Raw genomic sequence first — 19,905 nt, 5'->3', positions numbered from 1 at the left:
ACTGTGCTCTGCACAAGCATTCCTCCTGCTCCTCAACCTGAGCAAACCAAACAGCTGCACTTCAAGCTTCCTCCCTTCTCTTCAGCACTCCAATCAACTTCGAAACAAAATCTTCCATTTTATCATTCAATCAAAATCAACTGCATTTTTCTTGCTCTCTCTCTCCCTCTTCCTCCTACATCCTCCCTTCCCACTCCTGAATTTTCTTCTTCTTCAGTGGCAAATAGGAGAAGGAGAAAAAGAAGTGAAGTAGTGAAAAACAGAACATTTTGAATATTTTCCCTTTAAAATATCCAAAAATAAAAACATTCTCCCCATTCAGCAAGACCAACACAAGGAAAAGCAATTGAAAACGTTGAAGAATTCTCACAATTTCCTCATTTTTAACCATTCCTAAAAAAAATAAATGGGAGCTATTCATACATAAGTACATTTCACTGAAGTGACACTTAAAAATCCAAAAATATGTCATTTAGTCTTGCATTTCTCTAAGCAGTAGATAATTTTTATGGGTGGCTGCTGCAGCAGCTGCACTGGTCCATAAAAAAAAAATCATTGTTGGAGGGGAAGAAGGGGGTTAATCGCACTGGAACCATGATTGTTATCTTTATGTCTGATAGTCCCATTTTTTTTTTCAAGTTTGTGGAAATTGTTTTTCATGGGCAAATGATATCAAAATACAAACGCTGTTCTCTTTTTACCTCGCAACTGGGCACAGGTTGTACGGCACTCACCTGGTGGCTGCACCTAAGAGGGCTCTGAAAGCACTCACAAAGTGCTGTTCATTGCTGAGTTCTGCTGACTCCACATTCCAAGGCAAAGATTGGACTTTAATCACTCGACTGAAAACAATAAGTGGAATCAAGTTCAGCTGCTCTCTGGCAGGGGCACAAAGCATTACACCTGCTCCTCAGCACATTTTACACATTTCCCACTGATTTTTACTCTTTCCTATTAAGACTTTCAGCCATGTATTAAAGCAATAAATAAATGCTGATGGCGGTGTGGAGAAAGGAATGGGGTCACAGTGACTGGCTGTACATAGGGAATATCCAATCACTTACCCACGTGGCTGGCATAGTAGTTCTTTAGGTGGTAACCGGGCCCATGAAGGACTGAACTTGTACAGCCTATTTGAAATTAAGTACATCAGAAGAAGCATTGCCTCCACATACAAAGAATGCACCTTTATGGTTTTCCAATGCCCTTCTAAGCTGAATTTTGGGGCGTTCTGCCATCATCACCTTGGGCAAAGGTCTCAGACAGCACTTCCAAGGCAAAAATTATAAGGCAGAATTAAAAGAGTTGTTTTAATCCCACGGGGTTTTAATCTGGGGCCTGACTTGCAGTGTTTTCTAGCTAAAATCCGGAAATGGGCAGTACTTTTTTGAAGAGAAGTGAGATGGGGGAGCAGCAGTGTTTCACTGCTAAAGGACAGCTATGCAGCACCTCCATTAGCCTGAACAACATGACTCACCTCAAGGTGTTTTACAGGAAAAAAAGGTGCATCTATAAATAAAACACAGCCAAACCAAAGCAAACCCCAAACAAAAAGCCTACAATGGAATGATTAGGAAGGAAATGCTTTCCTTACCCGATTATTAAATCCTACGTAGTACAAATAACAATCTCCCTGCCACAAAGCAGCAAGGTTGCAAGGTTAAACTGAACCTGCAGCCTGTAACTTTCTTGCATGCTAAAAAATAACCCCTCTACCTTTCGTGCAATCATTTTAATAGCATAAGAGACCAGCCACAAAGCTTGATTTTAACCTTGACCCCCTTTGTTTTTTCTTTACTTCGATAATATTAAATATTTGATGTTATAAAATACGCTCTTGACCTAACAGCTTTCTAAAGATCTCCCTTTTCTGACCAATACACACATCCCAGTACACCGGCCAAGCTCAAAGATAGTCTACACCATTTCCTGGCTGCAGTGCATTCAGACAGCTGCTAGCCCTGTGCTTTCTTGCTCTATTTCACAGTTACAACTGCTTCAGAAGCGTTAAATTTCTAGTCATGTATGGTAGCTGGGATGTAAACAGTAAAATGTTCCATAATACGAAGACGCTCTTTTCATTTTTCTTTTTTTTTGCCTATCTAAATGCTTCACTAAACAGAGCCACGCATTCAGTTTCCAGCAGAAAAAAGGAGGAATGTGCTTCGTTTTTCAACAGCAGTTAATGCTATATTTAAGCAAGGATGGCTGTGTGAAGCTTGTTTCCTGGAAATCAATATTCCACAGGGGAGAGCTGATGGCCTCAGATACATGGGAGAATCATTGACTCCAGCTGCGTGTGACACAGAAAGCACTCTACATGGAGGCTGCTGGGGCTAAAAATAAAATACAGGCATATGGATTTTTATATGCACTGTGCATTTCACAATTGCAACGCATTGCATGAGACACTACTAGAAAATTAGAGTTCCACATATGACTCAAAGGACTCGAAATCTCTTCTATGTATGCTATTTCTCAATCAATCGAATTTCCGCAAAATATGGGAAATGTTTGCCACTACTATTTACATAAGATGAGAGACTAAATTAGAGCAGTAGGTGTAAGCAAATTGTCAGGTTGCTCTCTGTGCTGCTTGCATCACCGCTGAACTGCGGCTGATGGGACCGTGACCGGGTCCCAGAGTCAGCAGTGAGCTGGAACAGCCTAAGGCCAATTCCAAATTACACTGCTTTTGTTTTGTTTTGTTTTTTACTTTACTTTTTTTTTTTTTTTTAAATTACAAACGTTTCTGTATTGGGAAAGTGAGGCGCAGCATGTGTAATTAACTCGTTTGGGCAAGTTGCAGGTCTTAGCTCAAAAACTCCACCCACTTTATCTGATGCATCCACACCCTTGTGTGCCTACAACGCTGCATGGGATGCGTGGGATTTCTCTTATGGCACATTCCCAATTTTACATAATGTAAACAAAACAGCTACATTCAGCAGCTCTTTGGCTCTCCTTTAAAACTGCTTTTACACCCAGGAGCACAAGTGAAATCAAGCTGTGGCCTATGAGAAGACAGAGAGAGAGAAATCAAATCACTTCTAAGAGGAAACATCTCTGGGGTGAGGGCAGCACCTGAGAAACAGCAAATTCCAATAAAGAGATGCTTTGCTACTTAATAATAACAACAAACTCAACCAGCTGCAGGCAAAGCATGATGCCCAGTGCCTGGGAAGGCAGGAAATGACACTGGGATATCACTCAGGAACTCAAAGTTTGTTAAGCTGGTTCCAAACCGTAACAGGGCGCTCAGTGCTCACGTCCTGCTCTGACAGCATGTGACAGCACAGGCTCCCCTTTGCTTTTCTCTATCTGCACAGGGCCACACAAATGGAGATTTGCTGAGACCACGGAGCTCATTTCAGCTCTGCCAAGCCCCTCAGTAGCTCCAGCCAGATGTAACCATCAGACTGCAAAAATAAGAATGAAAATCCAGAGGACCTGCACTGCGGAAGGGTTGGAACAGGGACACTACCCATGCAAAGCCAGGCTTGTGTCTTTAGTTAGGTGTTCAAGCACCTGAACAGGAAACACAGCCACCTGCCCTGACAATTCTCAAAGCAAAAGCCAGGGCTTTTTCTTTCCTTTCGGCGCTCCTCCTCCTGCCAGCAGCCAGCAACAGATGGTTGGCATCTGGCTGCAGTTGGGCCTGGGGACCTTCTGAGTGACAGCAGGCTGATGTGCTTCAAAGAGAGTCCCTGGGGGGTGCGGGAGGACACAAAGGATCTCACAGAGCCATCAGAGGCTGCTCTGTGGAAAAGGCACGTTGCTTCCTGCAGGCAAGAGCTGACTTGCTCTGCTAAAGCCCTGAAAGGCAGAGTGTGCATGCTCATGGTGCTTCATCTCATCTTCACAGCACATAACAGGAGCCATGTGAAATCTATAAAGGACAATGGATGCTGATCACTCACGGCACAGAATCGATCCCCTTGGTACTACTTCCAGGCTTTTTTGCCACCCCTTTGGCATTCCAACATTCGTATCCAGCACTCTGGATATTTCTGACTGCTTTCTCACTCTGTAGTGCTGGAAGAATTTTACCTAAAGAGTGGATAGAAATTCATTTTTCTTTCTTTTTTTAAATTTCCCTAGGCTTGGCAGCAAACCATGTCATGATGATGTTGGCAACAACATATTTGTGGCAGAAGGAAAAAAGAGAATCATAAAGTATATGAAAGCAAAAGTTGACATTTTAATGGAATACCTTGGACAGAATTGTTAAAATGCATGCAGTTTATAGCTGTTTGTATAGATGGGAGTGGAATACTTTCTCCTTATGTCTTTATTAAAAATTGTTTGTTAACAGAAGGTAACAATGCAAGAAATCCCTTCCAAAAATCATAGCTGGATTGAATTTTAGTTTTGGGACATTTGGGGCTTTCTTGAGTGTACATGAAGATTGCTGGCACATATGTGTGTTCCTGGGAGTACAGCATGGTTTGTTCAAGAGAAAAGCAAGCTGAATGATGAGCATCTGATGTTCCCTTACATGAGCTGGTACCTATTTCTTGCACGGCTAGGAAAAGCTGAATTAATTTCTCTGAAATGCTTTTCTGTCATGGAAGTGCCTGGCATTCCCAGCAAAGCCTTCAGCAAGGAGCAGTGGCCGTATCAGAACACGTTGAACCCGTGTAAGGAGCAGCAAGGAACACACCCTGAAGCTCATTAGGGCTGGAGAAAGAAGGGAAAGGCTCTCTCCCTGTTGCACGTTGCCATTGAATCTAACCTTCATAATTACAGGTCTGACTTTAATATGACATACATCTGAGGGAAAGCCTCTTGCAACAAAGCCCAATAAAGCCAGTGCCACTGGCATCAGCTACACAATGACAAGGATAACAGAGTGGCCACGCCTGGAGATACTTCACAGGGTAAGAAAAGAGAAAGGGAACATTCACAACCAGCCGTGGCTTTATCAGGGTGGAAGAAGAAAGAGCTGAAGATTATAGGGATTTTGGTCCTGTGTCTTTCCCACTCCAAAACCAGGCTGTGTTTTCTTTGACAACGGTGAAATAAGAAATACTGCAGGGAAAATTTTGACCACCCAACTGCCAAATGCATTCAAAAGTCAGCAATTACCCTTTCTCTGCCAAAATGTTCAAAGCAGGAGCTATCTGAGACCTGCCGGTGTGATAAAGAGATTCCCAAAGCCAAATAAACACGCCTAGGTCGGTGCCTCCTGTTTACCTTTGCAAAATGTAAACTTAAAATACCAGGTAAACCTTGGAAAGGCTGCACTTCTGGCTGCTTTGGGCCACAGCTGTGTGGGGGACAGATGTTGCATTTCTGGAAGGATTCTGACATTTGATTTAGCTCCAAATCAAATAAGCTCCCCACATCTAACCAGACTGCAATGAATTCAGGCCCTTGTTTTTAGGAAGATCTGAGACATCGCTGGGTCGGCTGCACATCATAACACAGAAGAAAAATGGTTCAAATGGAAGAATCGTTTTGGGAGAAGAACAGCAGGCATTACTGAAAAAAAAATAACAGAAATAGAATTGTGCTTTAACACAGCTGAAACTGCCCTTCCTCTCTTTCCAGCCCCCCAAAAAAGGAAGAAATGCCAAGAAAAGGTGAGTTCTCCTGGACCATCACACCACAGCTGAGCAGCTCCAGGGTAGGCAGCTGCCACCACCAGGTAACTCCACTCTCATTATTTTTAATTAGCTCGAGTTTCAGCTCTGACTGTGAAATTGTAACCTTACACTGTCACATGATAACAAGACCTCTGGTTCTCTCCACCGCTTCAGCCTACATTAAAGCCAGGGCAGGTTAACGAGATGTGACTCAGGGAGCATGGGACTCCTCCCTGAGCACTGGAGGTGAGAGCAGGACACAGGTGAGACTGGGAGGAGAATGAGAGGCGGTTGTCATTGGTGGGGCTATACATAGAATCACAGAATCATTAAGGTTGAAAAAGACCTCTAAGATCATCCGGTCCAACCGTCCACCTACCTCCAGAATTGCTCACAAAACCACATCCCAAAGTACTACACCAACCTTCTCCTTAAACACCTCCAGGGATGGTGACTCCACCACTTCCTTGGGCAACCCGTTCCAATGCCTGACACCGTTTTTGAGAAGAAATTCTTCCTAATATCCAGTCTGAACCTCCCAAGAGGTTATTCCTAGAGCTTACTTTTGCTGGCTCATTAAACCAGGAGCGACAACAGAAGGGCTGGTTCTGTAGAGAGCTGCCTGCCCCTGTCACACAGCACCTGCATTCTAAGTTCTCCGGGAAGCAATGGGTCCTAAGGGCACCATTGGTCAGTGGTTGGCACAGAAGGTCCCCAGTTCCATAAAGTAACATATTTTATCAGCATCTGCCATGAGATTACTATGTACAGTGTGGTTGTTTTTTTCTTAATATTGGGATACAGGCAATAAATACATATATATTGTTAAATATATCCCAGATAATTACTCTTTTACAATTACTGAAGTGAGTACACTAGACATACAACATTCCTACTCTAACACCAAAGCGGATACCGAGCATAAACACTCACACAGACTCTGCTGTTACTGTTCCCAATTTAAGCAGCAAAAACGAAAGAGCCCAAAAAGTAGAAGACAACTGATCAGTTATCAGCCCTGCAGAACACCGACTGTTCTGGCAGACCATCTCACAGCTTGGGAAAAAGCCTTGGTAACAAAATGAATTTCCTTCTTCTACTGGCAGCTACTTGTAAAGACTTGAAGCACCGGACAGGACAGCAGTGAATGTAAATGTTTTAAACTCTGGGTCATGACCACCGTGCGATAATGCCAACTTGGGAACATTTACGTTATTTTTGTGCTATTTACGTTATACTTAGTAACTTTGTTATTTATTATGATACAGACTTTAGTTAATCATCTGTTAATGGCACGATTATTGTATCAGGAATATTGTCTAATTAAGAACTGGTGAGTGATTGGAATTTCAATACGATAATACTGGCATAGGCTGCAAGCCAAAACAACTACAAGTATGAAGGTACTGAACACAGGATTATCTAAGCTTAAGCATCTACTGGCACAACTCTTCCAGCCCGGATCATTAGCTCCCATTCCTGTTATTACATACAAATGACCAATTTCTGCTAATTCCCAAAGTTAATTCCTTTAAACCACTATTTTGTATACATTGTGTTAAGGCTTTTCACTTGTTTAAATTTGCATAATTATAGCAATTGTCTTCTGAGCTTACTCCACTGAAATTGTTCTAAATTGGGATTTTGCCTATGCTTAAGATTTGTCAGCTTTACAGAGCAGCCTATCTGGAATCAGTACAGCCTTCATCTGTGCGTTTGGCCCCGGCACTTTCTCACTGTTCATTAATTTATTCTCAAAGCTCTCCAAGTGAACACTTTAATGTGAGCTGGCTCCTTAAGCTTGTCCCTACCAAAGCAGCCCTTGCACAGAGCCATCCTTAACCTCTGCTGCAGCGCACAGCGGTGCAAATCCATCTCACTCCCCGCCACGGTCTTATCTTCCTTTAATGCTCCTGTTATGCCTTGATCATCTATCAGTCTGACTGCTTCCCTGGCAAGCTTCCTGCCTCTGGTGTGTTTGAATAAGTTTTTATTATTAGCTTTTCCACATTCGCTAAGTGCTCAAAATCTGTTTGGCTTGTCTTTTACATTTAAATTGAGAGTTGACTCTTTTTCCTTTTTTTTATATATTAAAAAAAAAAAGCTAATAGCTCTTTTGTATGTTGGTTTGTATTTTATTTTTGGCAGATAGTCTTTAAAATTATTATGTTGTGCATATTTGTGTCTAGTAACAAAATTAGTGGTTGTTTTTAAAGCATCTGAGCTGCCGACAGACGCACTGCTCTTTCAGCCACTCCTTTTAACAATTTCCTTTTAACTATCTCCCTCATTACGAGGCACTCCACAGGTGCATTGATTTTTCTCCTTTTCAGTTTTGTTACAACTATTTTGGTCTGGCTTTGTAACACACCTCACAGCTCAGATGTAGTTGCGCCAACCCATGCCATGACCTTACCGTGGCATTTTAATATGCATCTCTGGGAGCTGGGATCTGGCTGCAGCCGGGCCAGGCAGCATGGGGACAAAGCGCCTTGCTGTGAGCAGGGCTTTCAGTGCCTCCTGCAGATGTTGGGTCACTGGTGCCATGTGTTCTCCTGTTCCCAGGATCCTCTTTCTGGTGTTACAGCCGTTACTTTCGTTCTGCAGGGTTTCTGGGAATCTTGATACGACATCCTCAGAGTGTTTAAACATAACTGGGTTTGATCTAAATATCTACATCTCCAAGTTCACTACAAACATTTCAAAAGGTATAACAGCCTTTGTTTTTCACTTTTCCCACCTGAGCTTCATTTTACTCTCTTTCCAGAACAAAATTTCCATAGCTTCATCTTTCCAAGGATGGGTTATCCTCAATTTGTCCACATCTCCCGGCTGCCTTTCACTTTTACCCTCTTATCTTTCTAATTATTAGTGCCAGAAGAACAGAGCTCATCTCTGCTGTAGGTTATCTATATTTCAAAAGCTTCCCATCCCTATGCCTACCAGACCCTTTTCTCGCACGCGCTGTCAGCCCCTGCACTTTGAAGCATTGCAGCCTGCTTTCATCTGCTGCCAGCTCCGCTCACTCCTCCCATACCTATGTTCTGAAATATGCTGCTGTACACACATAGATGAGATAATATGCTGCTTATTAAAACCAAAGGTATCAAAAGACAGCCCTCAACAAAACAAGGCAGAGCCCCCGAAATCTTCTACAAGGGAGATATCAGGAGGTTGTTCCTATGAGGAAAAGGATAAAGCACTTTTTGGATTATGATCTGTCCTGTGTAGGATGCATGTGTTGTTGTTTTTTAAGTCACACAGTTCAGTAGGAAAACTCATCTCGTGCAAGAGCTACTAACTGTGTCAATAGTCACATAAAGAAGCAGTGTCAGTGCCCCATCACACCTTGTGTCTAAGTGGAGAGTTAGATCACGTTACATTAGCATCCTGAGCTTTCTTCCTCAACAGAAATAAAAGAAGATTACTGCCAATTTCAGGTACCTGCCCCTCTGCCACACATCTGCACATCCCAGAGGTAGGCCCAAACAACACTGCTGTGCCAACACACTGATGGTTTTATGGCATCAGGAGGAGAAGGAAGATGGAGATGGAACTTCATCCCAGCTGCACATCTCTGTGGTCAGAAAGTGGACAGAATGACTTGTTAGGGTCCAGACAACTCCTTGTGCATTGCTGTGTGCCTTTTTCACGTACTGTGATATCTTTCCAGAGAACTTTACAAGATTTAAATGTAGCACCTCCAGCCACCATAATTTCAGTTATCTAGGACTTGGAGGCATTGCATACCTTTTGCATACAAAGTAGTTCTCAATAACTTTCTCAAAACAAAACATCAAATAGCTTGATTCCCTCAGATGTTGCAGATGAATGCAACTTGTCACCCTGCCAGTGTGGGAGTCAGGCCTCCCAGCTCTCTGCACACACAGCACGAGGGAACTGGCCCTCTTCAGCCACGTTAGAACAACTTTGCTCTGTTTATGTTGTACTGAGCTAACTGATCAGAGGATCTGTCCCCTTTCTTCCAGCCCTGCAGGGCTAGAGGATATCAGACTTTAAAAACCATGGTACTTGTCATTCATCCAGGATTTTTACTTTTCTTCAGCTTCAGGCAGTGCCAGTTTGTGTAGGTGAGGGAGGAAAAAAGAAAAAACTCTAATGGATTTCTGCAGTGGGTTAATTTTTTTTTTACATTAGTATCTTTGGAAAGTAAATGGCTGCGAGAGAGAGATAATGGGCAGAAGAGGACAGGGAAGTGCTCCAAGGTTTGAGACAGATACATGTCCCACACAGCCCTCAGCTCTGTCACACCCCCCGCCATGTGAAAAAGTGACCCAAATAACTTGCTCTTCTTCAGCCATTAGCGATCTCCGATTCCACCAGGAGCCCATTCCTCACATGCAGAAAATGACTTCTGAAAGAGTATATACAACGATGCAAATGAATCAATTTGCAAAAGGTCTGCAGTGATAAAGACCATATGTGGCAGTAAAATATACATGAGGTACTCCAAATAGTAACTATGCAGTTAGTGGAGCAGCAAGTATGATTACCATCCTGAATTACTTTAAATACAAATTGCCACAGAAGTCCAGAAGTCAGTACAAGCATAATGATCATTTTGTTCAGACACAATGCTTTCTCTCAATGGAAGGTAACAAATAAATGCAAACTGTCCTGGTATAAAGTGGCATCTAACTTAAACATCGTATGTCAGAGTCCAGCTCACACATCCTTTAGACTAAAGAGTTCCACTCACTTTCCTGTTGTGTTTGTGGAAGAAGAGGAAGTCAAACAAATTCAAAATTATATCTGTATTGATTTTGTTAAGATATCTGCTTTGACATTCATCTGTGTAGAATGGCTAAAGTCATTTCCAGGACAAATTAAATAGAAAACCTGAAAGTATAATGCTCTCCTATCCTTGCATTTGCTTCATACACACCTCTGTCAGATTTTGAACGTAGAAAATAAGTACAGCTGAGTGATGCTACTTTTATATTTTATCCTATCATTTTAGAGGAGTACTTACAGCACAAATTATGCCTTTAATTATTATTATTTTTTTAAGTAAGCAGTATCTTGTTACTTTAAGAAGCATTAGCAAGGGCAAGAGCTGCAAGGAATATCCAGTGCCACCATCATCTTGTGACTTCAGCTTTGTCAGAAGGAGCTTCAGGTCACCATGGAACAGCTGCTGAGCCCTAAGCACTCGGTGCTTCATTGGATGGGCACTGCAAGGGAAATGCTTGGTGAGAATCCTTCACAAAACATCCTCAGCCACATTTACAGGCATGTGTTTCTCTGTTGGAAAGTTTGCTGTGCAGTTCTTGGGCTCGGGCTCTAAGGCCTTTTTCTTTTTTTTTTTCCCCAACAGAAAAACACAGTTCCACCATTTCCAGTTAGATATCAGATATTAGATATCAGATACAAAAATGATGCAAAAGATCAGAGATCTTTGAAAAAACTGATCCAACGCTAATGTTAAGTCAAACCAGAACCGCTCTGAGAAGTAAAACTCAGTACTGATTCCAGATGCATGCTGGACACAGGCCTTCATGTTTTGAATAGAAAACTCAACAGTTTACTTTAAAGCCTTGTTATTTTCCTGTTCCAGACCCAGTATGTTCGATGTGAAATGGCAGGCTGCTCACAGCTAACCAAGCCACTTGAAACAAGCCAGAACTGCTGAGACTACAAGTGCTTGTTGGTAACGACTCTTTCATTCTAGGGATACAGTCCAAAACATTTCTCTTTTTCCATGCATTGGGCTGGTTTGGTATGAAAAGCTCTTAGATGGTTCATAATAAAATCTGTGACATTTCTAAACAAGTCCTTTTCTACTGATTTTTGCTTTGCTTGGTGTCATTTAATGGCATATACCCCTATGTTGTCTCTTTTGTTTGGGAAAGCAGAACTATTGTTAATACAAAAACTCAACACGCTTCTTTCCTCTGTATAAAAATAGTAAAATTGTTAAAGTGTTTTTGTTTCTTTATTTTCTTGGTCAAAGTTAGTATTTTTCAACTGAAATGCATGTTCAGCATTAAGATATTACGTTAGCAGTCGCCATACAACATGCATCTGCAAACTGTACACCTCCACTAAGTTGGATCATTAAAGGAGGAATCAGAACAAGAGGAGTAATTCAGGGACATGGGGATCTGTGGGCAGAGCTCCCATCCCAGCAAGGTCCACACTGGGGTCTGCCCTAGGAACTCAGGGCTGGATCCACTCTGCTCTTGCAAACCTGCAAGGATGGTGATGGCACGTTAAGGGGAAGCTGCTTCCCAGCCCATGTGGGGAAAAAGCTGCAGTTCTGTACAGCCTGGGCCTCTCCACATCCACCCCAGCTCTCTTGTCCCTTTCCCTCCCACCCCACCCCAACCTGCATCCCTCAACCTGCCACTGACATCCCTGCCCCACAGTCCTATGTAGTGATACGAGAAAGAGAAGCAAAGCTGTGACTGTGTGATTAAGAACAATGCTGACAAGAGAAATTGCTGACTTGTAGCTGACGTCTCCAAAACAGCCATCCACAGAAAGTAATGGTCTGGCTAACATCAATAATTAACAGATAATAGGAAAATGTTAAAAAGGCATGATAAAGCAGGATTCGATCTGAAACATCCGTGCCTCAGATCCCCAGTGCAAGAAAGAAGACACTGCAGCAGGCTGTTCCTGTGGAAGGTTATTACTGCAAATAAGTACTATGATCCGTAATTATTACTTGTTGTACACCTCTACAGTTACAAAATCTATACAGGTTGCACTGACACGTGATTTCTCCAAGTTGAGGAGCAAATACTACTGCAACACTAATTGCTTGCAAATTGTACCATACAAATTGTACCAAGATAACACTTTACCTTTTAAGCTGAAATCATCCATAATGCCACTGCTGGCTGCCCCGGAGACAAGGGGCTATTTGTAATGAGAACCATGCACAGGTTGCATAAAACAACTTCAGAGCTGCAGAGTGCAACTCATTGCCAATTCTTCTGCCAACTGCAGAACGCAGGAAGTACATCTGACACAGGAGGACCTCACACTAAGTCGTAATTTAAATGATAACCTTGCAAAAATCCCTCAAAAATGACTCAGTGACTATGACTATGCTTCAGATACTGCTGCACAACCATTACATTCCAGGGCCACAGCAACTCAAAGCAAACCCCCAGTTCTGAGAGGCAGCACAGCAGGATTCTGAACGATGCAAAGTGACACTGTAGTATCCAGCTGGAAGGTGATGATCAGCCCAGAAGCTGAGTGTTCCCAAAAGGGACAGTTTTGTTCTGAGAAGCAAAAGCCTTCCTCACACCACAGACCACAGGTCCAGTTTGGGGTCGGATTGTGAGTTAGCCCATACATGTAGCACCAGAACCAGCCCAGACTGCAAGATGATCTAACTGTGCCCATGTCTCAGCAACACTGAAATTCCAGTGGGAAATGGAAGAAATTCATTAAAGGCCTTTTATAAATCATGTATTGTTTTCTCCTTGGATGACTGAGCATGCTAAAGAAGTTAAAAAATAAATGAGTGTTCTTTGGCAAGACTGCGTATGAGTATCACCTTCTTCTGAATAATATTTACATGATTTAAGAATAGGCTGTTCCGCTGAACTGAAAATGTGAGTTTATTGCTGAATTAAATAGGACTGAAAATAATTAATGTAGACATACTGAAGCAACAGGATGAAGGGCTAATCCTATCATATTTGGAACTATAAAAACCTGAAAAAAAAATCACGGAGCTGCCAAGCTAGCTGATTCAAGAGACTGCAAATAAAAAAAGAAAAAAAGTTTACTTTTTTCACTTCTATGGTTATAATTTGTATATACATCAGAGGTTTGAGGGCAAAATACCAAATGATTAGAAAACTGATTGTTTTCTAAGTCCAAAGCCAGGCGACAAGAAAGCTTACGAAGCCTTTTCACTGCTTACCCTGCGCATTAACATCTGGGACACAACAGCAGAGAATAGCACAACATTTGGATAAATCTTGTAAAAGAGTACATGGAGCCCTACTTCTCAATATGAGATTAAAATTATTCAGGTTCCTACCCCTTAGCAAGACTTGAAAGCTGACTATGGGAATGCACGGAGCGTTGTTTCCTGCTCCTCCACCAGCAGCTCCCAGGCTTCCAGCTCAGCACAGCTCCTGTTGATTCCAGCTCTGCAAGTTCAGGCCTGCAGGTGATTATTGCCATGACAAGAAATATTTATTATCAGCTACACCAAGGCTTGAGTGGAGATGCTAACACAGTTGATCAGAATGAAAACAACCCATTGAAAATATTTTTAGCAGAAGAAAAAAGCGCATAACTTGGGAAAAGAAAATATCTCATGTGCATGAAATCAGAATTGTTCTCATTGGGCAGCTAACTCCAATTGCCAACTAGTTTTGAAAACTATCTGAAAAAACAGTTTTGGCAACCACCAAGAAACATTGTTTTGTTCTCAGGCAAGCAAGTGCTCTGCAAACTTGCCCTCCTCCCCATTCGCTTCTCAAACTCACCCTGCACAACCAAACTGCTTTAATTTAAAAGAGGGAAGATTTAGCTCAAACGCCAGGAGGATATTTTTACTCAGAGTGAAGCAAAGCCCTGGCACAAAGCTGCGGTGCCCCAATCCTGCAGCTGCCTGAGGCCATGGATGGACCCTGGGCATCCTGAGCTGGGGGGCAGCCAGCCCGTGGCAGGGGTGGAACTGGATGATCTTTAAGGTCCCTCCCAACCATTCTGTGATTCTATGAAATGTTTTGACGATCTGATAAAACTGCACAAAGCTGCACGACGTGCTAGGCACAGAGCCAAACTCAGGTCCTGCTTTGCAAAGGACAATGGATCATTCTGGACGCAGTATCAACGACTACAATCAAGTGGGGTGTTTCTCATCCAGAAACATAAAATGCAATCTTACTCTACGTGTTCGGCGTGCCATCTGGCACCAACACCAATGCATGCTACAGCTGGGTAGCACAGCGAGAGAGCCAATAGTCAGCACCTGTGTTGCCAACTTTCAGCGAAAACTAGTCTTAGGATCTCCAGCCAGCAGACATATTTGTATACTGCAAGGCAGGGAAAACATAACAAGCAATCTCGGAGGGAAGTCTAAAACAGGAAATGAAGAAAAACCCTTTAACTATGCACATGTATTGAAAAGGAGAGAATGTGAGGCTCGGCACGTTAAAGTCTTTCATAAAAAAATAGTGTGTAAAGAATAAATACACCTCTTGTGTTGGTAATGAGAAAATGTAATAGGGAACTATATCCCACAGAAAACATCGCCATGCTGTAATTCAGGTGTTACAGCTGCAGCTGGCCTTAAAAAATAAAGTATTCACTAAAGGAGGAAAGGTTTCAGATTCTCATATGATAGCTGGTTGATACGTGAGCTGCTTTGTCAGTTTTATGCTGTAACTGAAAAGATAAGCACCTGTTGCCTGAGGAAACACAACCCGTTTCTTAATGCAAGGACATTCCACGCTTAGTGAAATGAGCAGCACGGAAGAAAGAAGCAGATGAACGTGCTAGCTGGGGGCTTGTTGGCTGGCTGGCCAAAGAATTGGAAAATACCAGATTGTCTTTTGTGTAAATGAGGAAACTAAGACAAACACTCTAATTTATATCATAAAAATAACTGACACAAAGATGAAGGGAGATTACTAAAAGACATATTTTTTAAAATGCTGTTTATGTTTCTGCCCATCTAAAATGATCGCTCTTGATTTATTAGTGCAGAATTTATTGCTGCAGCAATTGAAGTGATGATAATAGCCCAGGAAAAAATGTTGATGCTGTTAGTTTGATGATTGATTGCAGCACTACTGAAGCAGTAGGGGGATTTATCAGCGTGGCTCTGAACTTTGTAAATGATGCCTCTGGAACTCCGTAAACAAACCAAAGGAACAGAACCGCCAGCGGCTCCTGCTGCTGCGCCTCACAGGGACACAGTTAGTGTGTAGCTGCAATTAAGGGTGATCAGCTGCAATAAAGATCCGTGCACTGCTACACGGAGGCAGATGGGGCTGGTCAAACGTGAGAGAGCTAAATCAAAAGCACCCAAATGGGTTTCGTGTGGCCAGCCCGTCCGCTGCAGCTAGCCAGGCTGTATGGATGCAAGGCAGCACCTGAAGTGTTTTGGAAAAGTCTTCCAATCACCCATCAGAATCAGCCCAGCCACTGGCACCCCACACATCATGCTGCTGCTTTCTGGTGGCTCATCTGCCAGATGGGCAGATATCCTGGCACACAGGCACCCACCCTGCTCCCTGCAGGCCTACACCCCAACCAACCCTGGGAGCCGGGCAACGCCTGCGCCAAAGCCCAGTTGGGCACTGGGGCTGGGCAGGGGGCTTCTTCCTTTTACTACAGGAAGAACTGACATTTACAGCTGTATGCCAGTCTGAACTTCTTGGAAAACTTAGATAACTGCAACTTGCAAAGCCAAATTCTGATCAGCTAATTATTATTTGCACATGAGTTGCCATTGCATGAAAGGAAGTAACAAGTTCCACCAAAAGTAAGTAATGAAATCCCATTGCCTTTCAATCACCTCATCCACTGCATGGAACAGGTCCTGTGTTTTTACCCAGTATACATTGAAAGCTGGCACAGTAAAGCCCTTGTTAGAGTGATAGAAGAGACAAAATAGCATGTTTACCAATTAAAGTCAATGAACTGCAACCATGATGATCCTTGAGGACTCAAAAAAAAAGGCTCTTGTCAATCTGCATTTCTGAAATTTCTGCCCTTTCTTCTCAGTTGAGAACCAGGGCTTTAAATATATTGTCTGTGCTGTTGTTACCTCTGAGTATTCACTGAACAGCAGCAGGCAGGCAGGGCTAACTCCCAGCTTCTAGATCCATGTCAGAACGTGATTCTCCATTTTTGTTTTTATTGATACTGGCAGATGAAAAGATAAAAACAATCATCACAAGCACTAGAGCAAGAGAACAAATAGAAGAATCCCAGAAGACATTTTATGATTGTGAGTAAACCTGTCAGACAAATGTTTGGGTTGACAACAGATGAATTTTGTGTTTCAGTATACAAAAGCTATGTGTACATTGAGTTGGGGGCAGGAGGTAGAACTGAACTACGTACCTCAGTTTTACATTTAATGCTAACAGCTTACTTACAGTTTACACTCATTCATTCATTAAGTGGTATGAGGACCATCTGAAGCTGCACAGTCTGTAAACTAAATAGTTGAAGTGGAGGGATAAAGTGACTCTGGAAGGACTCAGGAAGGAAACACAGAGAAGTTCGCTGCTTAAGACAAAAGGCTGCTATCTAAGACACCATTTGAATGGTCAGCTACCATCAAGATCCTCTCAGACCAGTATTACATTGCAGAAGACCTTCTGTAGCCTTCAAAGGGATGCATCTGCTAGGATAGGAAGCAATCAGTAATTTTTGTTCCCCGAATGTACCTTCTTTCCTTTGCAAAAAATAACAGCTTCCCGTAAGTTGTTCTGTCAGGTCGCATTGTGCTGCACTCAAACACATCACATCGGACATGGCAGAACAAATGCCATGACATAACACGGCCAAGCAAAGCACAGCACTTCAGACTTTTATTTCCTGGCCACCAAATGTTGTCATTCTGGATAGGAAATAGCTCATACAGATCTCAGAGCAGCACTGACTAGAAAGTGCTGCAAGGTAGTTTGGCAGAGGCTGCCCAGGGACTGCCAGAAGTCCCTGCTAACTGCTGGCCAGGTCCCTACCTGGGGCACTTCTACCAACAGGTAAGCAGGTTCTTAACAACAAAAAAGAATGTTTCTAGGCCTGAACTCCTACAGAATAACTCTAAGATGTTCACATGCACTGATAGCAATCTTTTGCTTCTATTTTAGAAAAATGAAATGAAAATAATAATGAATTAATTTGAAAGGAAAAGCAAGCACCATTTACATGTTACTTGACTTTCAGGAAATGGCTGTTTTTACTGCAGGGAGCTAAGAGCCTGAGGATAAATAAACAAACAGGCACAAGTGAAGAGATTAAATGCAGAGGGTTTTCTCTACATACATACATGTGATTTACAGGAGGCACCACGAGAGAAGCATGCCTCTGAGTTCCAGTCCCCAGCACACCATTAACACAGGTGACTGGCAGCTGAGCTGCAGCTCCATGTTCCCCAGGCGGCCCCAGCTCTCTGCAGCCTCCTGCCTGCTTCTCTGAGGCATCTGTACTCATTCTGTGCCAGAACGCCTTGGCATTCCTCTGCAAATCAATGGCAAGAAAAGGCTCGAAGAGAAGAGCAGAGGGGATGGAAGGAACCCAAGGTGCAGAAGATGAAAGAAAAATGGGACTGGAGCACGGCTCAGCTCAGGAGGAGTCCAGGAAAAACAAGAGAGGCTCCTCCAGGTGTCTTCGGCAGCTTCTCTTACTGCCTTTCCCCTGTACATTGTTCTCAGAATTTTTATTTTTTTATTTTTTGCCAGAGCCCACAAGGAGTCAGCAAAAAGAAGGCAACACTGTTTACAATGCCCTTAAAGTAGAGAGGCACCTGTGGGCTCACTTTCAAGGGTGGTGGAAGTAGGGGTGACATACGGCACTCCCCATTTCTGCCACATCCCATCTCTTTCTTCTTTCACCATTACCAAACCCCAGTCTCTGTCATTAGTCCAGAGCTTTGATGCTATTTAGGATCCTTAAAGGCAACAGTGAGGTATTCAGTATTACAGAAAATACTGCTTTTGTAAATGCAAAGTAAATCTAATTTTTAGATTTCAAGCCTCTAAGTGGAAAGCTCTTCACCGTCTTTACCACCACACACAGGGTGGTGAGGCACTGGCACAGGTTGCCCAAGGAGGCTGTGGATGCCCCATCCCTGCAGGCATTCAAGGCCAGGCTGGATGTGGCCCTGGGCAGCCTGGGCTGCTGGTTGGTGACCTGCACACAGCAGGGGGTTGGAACTGGATGAGCACTGTGCTCCTTTGCAACCCAGGCCATTCTGTGATTCTATGATCTGGAGGTCAATTGCTGATCTGTTAACACACACAGTCATACTTCACAATAAACTCGTTGGGTATACACAGCATATAAAGGAGAGTCAAGCATTCAAGATTTTTTTAAGGCTTTGCCCCAATATATTTGGGATGTGGAATTTCTCTGCACTCTTTCAGTGCTTACCCAGGCAGAACTTTAATCAAGATGAAGACTTTCATATATTACAAAAACCCAAACCATTATTGACGGAAACAGCAATTTCACTGAAAGAACTATTTGCTGTTGAATACAGTAATATATTAAACTCAAATCTCCAGACTTTTGTGTAATTTCAATGTAAAAACATTAAAAGCCTCGAGCAAATTCAAAGGAACTGTCAGTAATCCACCACACTTTTCCCTCCCTGACAACTTAAAAGTTGAGTGGAAAAGTAGTGCGATTTTGCTGCACTGAACCAATTTCCCAACTTCAGAAGTTACAGAGCATATGTTTAAAAACTGGCACCTACCGAGGCACACCAGGTTCTGCTATCTTTACCCTGCTGCACTGCAGCAAAGCCTGCAAATGCACAGTGCGCAGTGCAGGAGGGCTCAAGGGGTTAAAAGAAAACGGTTGAACTTGTCAAGATATTTTTGCACTGTCTAGCAAAGTTGTTTGTTCTGTTGTAGATGCTGCAGGGTATCAGTCACTTTGAAGGAGAGGATGTCCAAGCAGTCCCACAGTCAGACAGTGACTGGCACTGTCAGTAAATCGTTTTGTCAAGGATTTGTTTTTCAGCAATGCAAAGGAAATCGTGTGATAGCTTGAAGTGAACCGAAGTGCTCTGTATTTATCTGCATGCTGAGTCCACAACAAAATGATCAATTATGGCTTGTTAATACCACTCAGTTAAATCAGGGCACGAGCTTTCAGACTTGCTTTTCTCTGAGTAGGTGATGGTATGCCTTTTCACCTATCGCTTCTAGTGAGGCAGTGGCACACCTTCTGCTCTGTGATATTTTTGGTATGAAGCAGGGAAGTAACATGGTTTTTCACATACTTCATTCGACCTCAGGTAGCATCTTCTGTCATGGAGCTTGATGGGAGCTGTGTGAGTTCTCAACACAGTGGAGAGAAGCAGGTTTGCAATGGCTGTGTTTATGTGATTTTGGTAAAGAACCATTTAAAGCAGCCAGAGATAACAGGCTGTGGATATGGGAGATCTTTGGGCTGTTATGGCATCACTGAATGTTGGTATGTATTGACAGTATTTTTGGGGTGTGACGGAAAGGTAACACACATTTCTGGCCAAAGGTTGCCAGTACAACCAAAGGCATCTGCCATCAGATATCAAAGCATAAATAGAAGCTAAAACAATTTGCAATTGGCAATAAATAAATAAGTAAATAAATCA

At 42.8% G+C, this 19,905-nt stretch overlaps 1 long non-coding RNA gene across 1 annotated transcript in view; it reads right to left on the bottom strand.

Annotated features, from left to right (window-relative positions):
* Positions 1-10,154: 10,154 nt before the first annotated feature.
* Positions 10,155-19,905, bottom strand: part of LOC125696793 (uncharacterized) — a 125,130-nt gene continuing 115,379 nt past the window's right edge. The window contains exon 5 of the long non-coding RNA XR_007378537.1: positions 10,155-10,783. This is a non-coding gene — a long non-coding RNA (uncharacterized LOC125696793). The remainder of the gene's footprint in view (positions 10,784-19,905) is intronic.

This window comes from Lagopus muta, chromosome 8 (genome assembly GCF_023343835.1).
Source record: "Lagopus muta isolate bLagMut1 chromosome 8, bLagMut1 primary, whole genome shotgun sequence".
Classification (NCBI taxonomy): domain Eukaryota; kingdom Metazoa; phylum Chordata; class Aves; order Galliformes; family Phasianidae; genus Lagopus; species Lagopus muta.
The sequence above is the reverse complement of the archived record's forward strand: the minus strand, read 5'-3'. Positions and strand labels throughout refer to the sequence as shown.